The sequence below is a fragment of the Sorex fumeus genome, unplaced genomic scaffold (assembly GCF_029834395.1).
Source record: "Sorex fumeus unplaced genomic scaffold, SorFum_2.1 ptg000265l, whole genome shotgun sequence".
In the NCBI taxonomy this organism is placed as follows: Eukaryota; Metazoa; Chordata; class Mammalia; order Eulipotyphla; family Soricidae; genus Sorex; species Sorex fumeus.
The window spans coordinates 23,302,568-23,312,890 of NW_026606322.1; positions in this window are offsets into that span (position 1 = coordinate 23,302,568).

The window sequence follows — 10,323 nt, forward strand, 5'->3', positions numbered from 1 at the left end:
CCCCAAAAACAAGCAAACAAACAAAATCTTGCATAGAAACTGAAAAAAAAAGACAAAAATGCAAACAATTTTCCTCATATACAGTTTCAGCAATAGTATTTTTCTAATATTTTCATTGATGAATATTTGTTACTTTTATAATTGAAATAAAACACCCTTTTAAGTGCGTAATCATAAAGTTCTATTCTGCATAACAAGTAGATTCAACTCTGGAGTAGACTTCAGGACACTTTCATGGAACTACAGCTCCTGTCTAGAATAAACAGCCCTCTATACTGAGTCATATCTCTTCTTTCTCCAAATAACAAATAAATCTGTCATTAAGTGTTTGAATCACATGCACAAACAGGCCCAGCATCTGGTAATGAGGCACTGAGCTTTCATCTCACTACCCAGGCAGGGTGTTTGAGGAATAAATTAAAATTGCCAAGGTTTTAATAGTTAATTATCCAATTTTTAAAAATAAAAAGTGACAATTCTTTATAGGTTAGAATAATGCTGAAATTTTATTTTTTAATCAATGTACTAGGGAAGGAAGTAAATATATAAAGAAACATATCTTGGAGCTTCTCCAATTAACTTGCCCATGTTTACCACTTTGCAGAATTGGTTTACCTCCCAACATAAATCTGCCAGAATTTGAATTTTTTAAATGTGAATTGTGGCAATTCTGTAAATCAATCTATTGGGTAGCCTGTCAAAAAATAGCTTGTACTGTCCATTACATTTTGTTATTCCTAATGGAGTAATTGGGGAATATTTTGTGCTTTAGACATTTTTAAAATGACATGTTCATTGATTCTTTCCTTCTTTGTGAGCGTTATAGAATGTTGGCATCCCATGTCAAAAATTCTTAACTTTACAACTTCAAACTCACCACCACAGTAGGTAACATCCTTGGGTTATTAGCAAATGTCACTAATGCAATTGAATAGTGAGCATTAAAATAAAATGTCCGTCTTTAGACCTTCTTGATAACCAAAAATAGTAATTATGTGCATTAGTGATACTTTCTGACAATGAGGCTCTTTTTAAAAAAAAACTAAAGTGACCTTTTATACAATTTCTTATAGGAGAAATAGAAAGAAACTGCAATTAGACTATCAGGACTATGTTATCATCATTCATCTTCTTTCAATCCAAAACAGTGGGTGATATAAGAGGAAAAGTTCTAAAGTTCTTTAATTGGAACTAATGCCTATCGACCACCAGCAACTTTGGTAAAGCTCAAAATAGCAGATAATAGTATGATTAATGCTTTAATCCTCTAACAAAAGTGTATTGAGCCTGTTCCTATTGCTCATTCCTTCCTCAGAATTTACTTAAATTTGTTTTCCTTGATTCAGAACAGTTGCTTTTAAATAAAAGAATTATGCCTTGCCCAACAGTGTACTCATTAGTTATAGCAAGAAGTCATATAGCTCAGGCATAAGTCCTAAAAGACAGTGATTCTGTGATAATTTGACGTGTCCCTTTCAATTTCATGATGTTATATTATTTACAATGTACTAAAGGGCCCCAGAACTTAGTGAGATGCATTGTGAACATATTAATTCATCTTGGAAGACTTCCTCAGCTTCTGCAGTATTTATCAGGATCCAGACATACTTTCTACATACCTACATTGTGGAGATACAGGAAAAAAATGTTTTAGAAGTCCTTGAACTTAACAAGTTTAAAATTCCAAGTTAAAGACTAATTAATACATAACTCAATAGATTAGGGTGGATATAAAACAAGCCAGCCCTAATGTTGCAGGATAGATCATTAATATTAAAAAAAACTGGTGAGAAAGCTCAACAGAAAAATACAATAATCCCATCAAAAAAATGGGAAGAGGAGATGAACAGATTTTCTCCCATAGAGATCATATGGATAACCAGAAGATATATGAAAAAGTGTTCATCATCACTTTATCAAGGAAATGCAAATCAAAACAACAATGAGGTATCATCTCACACCAGTGAGAACAGCACACATCAAAAAGACTAGAAATTAACTGATGTTAGCAGGGATGTTGTAAAAATAAAGGAATTTTTAAGCATTTGTTAGAAATGTTGACTGAACAACATTTCACACGGTCTCTGTTTAAAAAGTAAGAAAATTTCTCAAAATAAGTAATAACAGAACTTCCATATGACACAGTGATTCTATTTCGTGGCATTGACCTCAAGAATACAAAAGCAGTAATTTGAAAATATATGTGTATACCTACGTTCATTACAGCACAAAACACAACAGTGAGGAAGTTAAACAACCCAAATGTACAATGAGAGATGACTAAAGAAGCCATGCTATGCATTTCCATAAGATGATATTTCTCGGTTATAAAGCAAAGTTTGAAAGCTTACAATTTTCTGCAATTTAGAAAACAACTAGAGGGTATTATGTTGCTCGAGGTAAAGGCCCTCCCGATGATCGTCGATTTGCTCAAGCGGGCCCAGTAACGTCTCCATTGGAGACTTTGTTGTTACTGTGTCTGGCATATCGAATACTCTCGGTAGCTTGCCGGGCTCTCCGAGAGGGGCAGAGGAATCGAACTCGGGTCGGCCATGTTGGCCGCTTGTAAGGCGAACGCCCTACCACTGTGCTATCGCTCAAGTGAAACAAATCAGAGGAGAGGATAAATTCCAGATGATCTCACTCAACTTTTGTATAAGAGAAACAAAACAAGAGAATAGACGGTATCAAAAAATGACAAACATTTGGCCTTAGATTATAAAACTGATATTACCAAGCAGTGGAGGAAAGAAGGAAAGGGAAGAAAGCGACTGAAGAGATGTTACTCTAGGGAGTGATGATGGTGATAGTACAATGGTTTTGGCCATCAAAATCATAAATGTTAACACTATTATAACCATGTTACAGAACTAACAGTAATATTTTTTTAATTTGGTGAGGTTAGTGATATAGCTTAAGTGGTGGATCACATGCCTATCAATGTGTGACCCTCAATAAGCACATATGTGAGCACCACAACCAAGTATGCAAACACTGCCATAAAGTTTGTGTGACCTTTAGTCATTGGCGATGATGAGAGCAAAATGAAATGAACAGGAATCAAAAAAGCAAAATTAAATTTAGAGAGTCTTTCCCTCCAGACAAGAATGAGCACAAAATGTCAGTCTTCTCATAGGACCTCAATGGAGAACTCAGAGTAAGGAGTTTGGTGTTTGGTGGACAAAGGGTGTACACAACTGAATAAGAGCATTGTACATAGGAGCCAGGAAGATAATACAAAAGGATAAAGCTTCTATATCTCAGTGAGAAGTGCAACCACTTGGCGCTGATGATAAATGACAATTAACAGACATATAAAACATTTACCAAGTACACGGCACAGTTTTATTTATGTATTTTTATTTTTAATTGTAGCACTGTGAAATAGAACTTTACAAAGCTGTTTATAATTAAGTTTCAGTCATACAGTGTTCCAACACCCGGTGTTCCAACACCCTCCACCAGTGTACACTTCCAAGCATAGATTTCCCATAACTAGTGTCCCCAGTTCCCCCTCCCCCACTCCACACCCTGCCTTTATGGCAGGCACTTTTCTTCTCTGTCTCTCTCTGTCTGTCTGTTTCTCTGTCTCTCTGTCAGTCTCCCTCTGTCTTTCTCTGTCTCTATCTCTCTCTCAATCTCTCTCTTACTCTCTCCTTTGGGGCACTACAGCTTGCAATATCAAATACTGAAATACTGAAAGGTTATCGTGTGTATTCCCTTACCTACTTTCAGCACTCAAAAAACTCATAGCCCTAACCCTATTTCTTTTCCTACATGATGCAGAATATGAGGTACCTGATGCCAAATGTGAAGTTCCTGATGACTTAAATAAGGGATTAGGGAAAAAATAAGCTTTCGGCAAATAACCAAGAGAAATACCTGTCTGAACACCAATAACTAGGTGATGGAGAAAAGTGCCATATCTTTCCAGCTAATATTTGAGTTTTTAAAAATAGCTCATGAGTCTGTGCACCTTGCTCTCCAACACTGTTCTTAAAGAAAGAAACAGTCAACTCTAACATTTGAGCCAGTAATTCAACCTTAGAGACCCACGATAAGTGAGCTTGCAGAAATTTACTAGAATAGGTTACAAAGAAAGTTTGTAACTAGAGGCTACAAAGAAATTGGAAAAAATTGAACTAAATACACCATTAGAAACTTTTAAGGGTATATCATTTTTTGTGCTATCACAAAAAAAAATCATTTTTGAGCATGCTTTGGGTTTTGCTTTCCATTGAAATTTAAAATATTCTACTTATTATTTTGTTCAGCTAATACTATCCAACATTAAGTGAAAATAAATTAATTTATTGATTTTAAAAAAGAGTATGCCTTCTGGTTTATTTTCCATTCTTCAAATTCCTTGATTTATATTACAGGACCTCTTTTCTAACTTCTCCAGCTTTCCTAATATCCAAATTATAATCCTAAAATAACAAAGTCTTTTAAAGCACTTTTTTCTCTTAGAATGTCTCTAAAAACTCCCACCAAAAATTCTTTAAAATGCTGCTCATGCTTTTCTTTGCTCTCCAAAAACTATTTCTGGCAACTTTTTTGTCTATCAAGTGAATGACTATGAATCGCAGAAAAAAATCTTTTCAAAATGAGATTTCCAAAACTTAATAAATTTTAAAGCAAGTATTTTACTACTTTTTTCTAGAATATTAGGGAATTCTTTAATCTCCATTATCACTGGTCTACTGGAAAACTTTCTAATTTCTTTCCATAGCAAATAGTACTGTAAGCATCACTCCATTCTGGCCTGGAATTACCTGTATCAAAGAACATCAAAGTCATCTTCTGTAGAGTTTGGTGTCAATATTCACAAAAGGCATTTCTGCTTCATTTCAAATGTGAGGTGAGGGCAGGAGAAGGGGGCAGGTAGCTCAGTGGTTCTTACCTATGCGAGGCCCTGGGTTCAATACCCTGCATGGAATGATGGATTTAGAGAATGGGAGATGAGTAACACTGAATCAAAAATGTAAAAAATCAAAACAGAAACGGAAAATAAAAATTGCATTGAAATTATATCATTAATAAAAGTTACCTTCCCAGGGCAACTGATACTTTTTCTAAACTTGAATCACTATAAGGTACACAATTACAAGGCTGTTCATGATCAGGTTTAAGTCATACAAGGTTCCAACACCCATCCCTCCACCAGTGTACATTTCCCACCACCAAAGTTTCCAATTTCCCTCCTGCTAACCCCACCTCTACCTAGTCTGTCTCTTTGGAAGGCAATTTCCTTCTTTCTCATTCTCTCTCCTTTTGCGTATTATGTTCTGCAATTCAGATACAGAGATGGCAACATGTTTGGCAACTAATACTTTTAAAATATTTTACCTATGGATTTTTGGCTCTTCATACACCTTGTGCTAGCTATGAGCTTAATAGTAAAGAATAGCCCCAGTTTTGTGTTTTCTTTTTAGCATACCTGGAGTGCTCAGGATCTCAATTGATGACAGAGCCAAGATCATAGATATACCTACAAGTATTTCCCAAAGTGTACAAAAACGGTGTCTCACATGGCAAGCTGATGGTGTTACAGGAGACCAAATGGAATCAGTGCCCACCTCAAATCCAAGTTAAGACTGCAATCCAAGTGGAGACAAAACATCACATAAAACATGGACTTGAAATGGATATGCATATAAGGTGTCCTGCGCCCAGGTGAGATACAAACCCATGCTATATAAACACAATAAAATTATCTTTTAAATTTTTCTAGTCTATGTCTATAAAAAATGATCGAGGTCTGGGATTTGTGGAGACAATCACACTGGAATTAAAGGTTTATATCTAGACATTCTGGTGAGAAGTCTAGGTTTACAGCATGGTGAAGGAAGTTTAGTGACTTGCCAAGGTCACATGAGTACAAGAACAATTAATAACAACCTCTTCTCTCATAGTCTTCATTTATTAACATTTAGAATAATTCTACAGTTAAAGTATATCAGGGACAGAATAATGAATTAATTCTACTTACTAAGAATATGCAGAGCACTTCAAAATTATAACATTTTACATATTAATAACATTTTTAGAATAAGTTCTTTGAAAAGAGAATTGGTAATTTCAACCACTCTTTAGAGATAAGGCAACTAATACACTTAAGCATACAAACTGATGAACATGAAAAAGCTAAAAAGAATAGTCAATCTGATGAAAAAATTAAAGTGAAATAGAATAAAGAGAAACATATGAATTTAAATGCATTTCAAGGATTTTTCTCATTTCAAAATTATGCTTTGTGGAGGTGTCATTACTTAAATCTAAGCCAAAGACCTTAATGATTTCTAAGGTGAACAGGGATATTGCATGGATCACAGAACAATGTTCTCCAACTCAAAATCCTCTTTAATTATACATGAAGCGAAGCACTTTTTCCATTTTATTTTTGTTTGAATAAAAGCTAAATCCCATTGAATTATTCTTCTCCTACTCCATTATGTTTATATTCATTTGTCACTTCAATGATTGAAGTATACTAATTCTTTTTCTCCCAATTTGATCCTAGATTGGTGGCTAGCCAATTCATAAAAGAAAAATCTTCAAAATGTAAATAATGTATTTTCATTGATTGTAGCTTTTAAGCTGGTAGCACCTAATATGAAAACATGCCTTGAATATTCATTGAAATAATTTTACATAATAAATGAGTAACAGTAACACTATAGTGCTTTTTAGTCAGAGTAAAACAATGCCAGTGGTGAGAAAGAATAGAAATGGAACATTCTTCTACTAGAAATAGTGAACTAGCCATTCTCTAGTCAGTTATGTGTGAGTGTCTAACTGACTGGGAAATATGAAGAAGGTGAGGGTGGGATTCCTTAGGAAAATAAGCAATAATCTTATTAGAACTCTCTTCCATTCTCCTTACATGGTTTTAAGTTTCTATCTCCTTACCCTGCACCTTGAGAAAAAAATGGTCTTTATTGCTGTCAGGCATTAAATAATGTAATTACTAGTCATTACAGTCATTTGGTCAAAACTGAGACAAGGCGATCAAACTTCTGGTTTGGGGAAGTTTAATAAAGAGCAGGATATTTAGGCCTATGAGGTGATAGGAAGCAAAGTGTTCTAGAAATCACCAACAAGTGGAGCTTGGAATAATCTGAGACTTTTCTCTGAAGTGCTGCAGTAAAAAAACAAAAAATCACTGTTGGTGGGGTTATGGTGAAAAATGAATCTTCATCTATTTCTGGTGGGACTCTTCTTTGGCCCAACCGCTATAGAAAACAGTATATATAGTATATTCAGGAAACTCAGAATTGAGCTCCCATATCATCCATAAATTCCACTTTGGGTATCAATCTCCAGGACAGAAAAACACTCATTCAAAAAATCATGCACACTATGATTCATTGCAGCATTCAATACAATAGCTAAGATTTGAAATCAACCTAGATGTCTATTGATAGAGAAGTATATCATGAAGATGTGGTATAGATTCACAATGGAATACTATATAGCTGTAAGGAATGATGAAATTATGCAATGCATGGCAACAATAATGGAACTGGAAAACATCATGTTAAATTAACTAAGAAGAATAAATACAGGATGATGTCGCTCAGGTGTGATATTTAGAATAATTGAATGAGGGAATGCAATGTTTTAAAGAAAGGGTGCCCTTCATCTGGGGAACATAAAGCAACAAAATGGGAGACTAACACCCGGGAGTGGACAAGATTAGTACCAGGAATTTTGCTCCATGACTTGGAGGCCAGCCACACCTGCTAGAGGAAAAGGAAGCTCAGATAGAGAAGAGAGTACCAAAAAAAGGGTGTTGGGAGGTTCCTCCCAGGGTGGGAGAAGCATGCTGAAAGTAGACTATAGACAAACATGATTGCCACTCAATGCCTCTCTTGCAAACCACAGCACCCAAAAGGAGAGAGAGAGAACAAAAGAGAATGCCCTGCCACAGAGGCAGGGTGGGATGGGGGGGATAGGGGGTGGGAGGGATGCTGGGACCCGTGGTGGTGGAGGATGGACGCTGGTGGAGGGATGGGTACTAGATCATTGTATAACTGAAACCCAAGCACGAAAATTTGTAAGTCTATAACTGTACCTCATGGTGTTTCACTAATAAAAATAAATAAATAAATAAAATAAAAACTAGCTGTTAGAAAAAAATAATAAAAATAAAAATAAATAAAGGAAGGAAGGAAGGATGCCCTGATCAAACTTGCCCCCAGAGTATAAGGAGGAGAGTTAAAGAAAGAATGGGTGGAAGATGGAGATAAGAGACAGAGGAAAAGCAATGAAGGCCAGGTGAAGGGAGTCAGGTACAAAGGTGGTGTTAAGGAATGATAGAGCCAAATGGCAATGTCACTGAAATCAAGAGATCCAAACTTTAACAACCAAATTTATGTGTCTGTCAAGTAGGCAGGCTGGTGGAGGTTTTGATGGCGGGAAGGGGGATTGGTATGGTGGGGAGTGAATATGAGAGGGAATCTTCGAACATTGGTGGAGGGAAGTTGATACTAGTGTTGGGATCAGTGCTGCAATATTGTGGGCATAAAACTGAACTATGGTTAACTTTATAAATCATGGTGCTTTAATTTTAAAAATGTGGATAAAAGACAACCGCCCAAAACACTCCTCGAGTACTTAAGAAGCAAAAAAGAATGGGCAGATCTCTCTGCCTGAATGCTCCGCTCTAAACCAGCCTCCACTCCTTCAGGGATACACAGCTCTAAACCACCACTTAGACAAATCAGTCTTGCCTGAGAGTAACTCACAACTTTATATTTACTAAGAGGTCATGCAACTCTAGTAAAAACATATTGTCTTGTATTTTCACAACTTGATTGTGCAGTCAATACATTCTACGTGCCTGGCTGGAGCGATAGTACAGCGGGCAGGGTGTTTGCCTTGCACGTGGCGGACCCGGGTTTGATTCCTCCGCCCCTCTCGGAGAGCCCGGTTAGCTACTGAGGTATCGCACCCGCACGGCAGAGCCTGGCAAGCTGCCATGATGTATTTGATGTGCCAAAAACACTAATAACAAGTCTCACAATGAAGACGTTACTGAGCCCCCTTGAGAAAATCCATGAACAATGGAAGGACAGTGGACAGTGCTACATTCTACACGCCTAAGATGGTTCCTTCCTCTCTACTACTTCCCCCTGCATTACCCAGCTTATGTTAAAACTCCACAAAGTCTTCCCCGGTGTCCTTTTTCATACTTAGCTATGTCACTCTAAGTAGTTGCCCATTCACTGGCTACTCAGTATGTGATATCTTGTGATGCCCTGAGATTATAGCTTTAACATTAGGAACAAGGATTGTGTCTCGAGCACAAGTTATTCTACATTCACTATAGTGCTCAGTCCATGGTAGTAGAATAGTACAATATATTTTTATATTATACTTCACGGTATACAAAGCACTATCTCAAGTGCTCTCAAAGCAGCTCAACTCCAGAAACATATTTACCAGATTCCACTGTCTCAGTCTTAGCTGAAATACTTCCAAGTCATATGTCTGTGGTTCTCTCTCATTTAGCTTTGGCTCTCTGTCTTCTCTATCTGCATATTATAGATGCAAACAGCAAGACTCAGAAAAGCTGATTTCCTTGGAAACCAAGGAAGACTTGAAGGCAAGTCCTTGTCTTCTAATTCCAAATTCATTGATTTTTTCCCTTTACCACACCTGTAATAGGAAGGAAAAGAGAAGAATCAGAGTGATTCCATGTGAGAAAGCCTTCTGACTTGAAAAATTCTAAAAATAACAGGTCAGTGTTGTATAAAGCCACTAAATCTGTAGCAATTCATTCTAGCATCAGCAGAAAAGGCATAAATCAGGATTTAGAGATAAAAAGATTAGATTCATAGTCATTTCTCTAAAACAATAAAGCTCGGGACCAGGGTGACAGCTCACATGACTAGAGTTCATGTTTATATATCGGAACTGCAGGTTTGATCCTCAGCCTTCATATTGTCCCAAGCACTTCCGAAAGTAGTCTCCCAGCACCATAAGAGGAGTAGCCCCAGCACCTCCTGGTTTCTCCTAAATACCTAAAAGGAAAAATACCTATGGTGAGTAGGGTAGAAGACACAGAACATCTCAAGGTAGAGAATAGGGCAGCCATTAGCTCAGCACCAACATTGCTTTTTTGAACTGCCAACCCAGTCTTCCTGAGATAATTGCCTGGCCTGCTTGTGGCTCTGGAGTAAGAACTTTCCCTTTCTCAATAAACAGTGGTGACAGTTTCTTTCTTGCATTTTTAAGAGAAAAATAGCAAGGTTTGGCATATCTAATTCCATACACAACTATGGAGCAGTTTACCAAGTGTCAAGAGCAGGAGCAAGA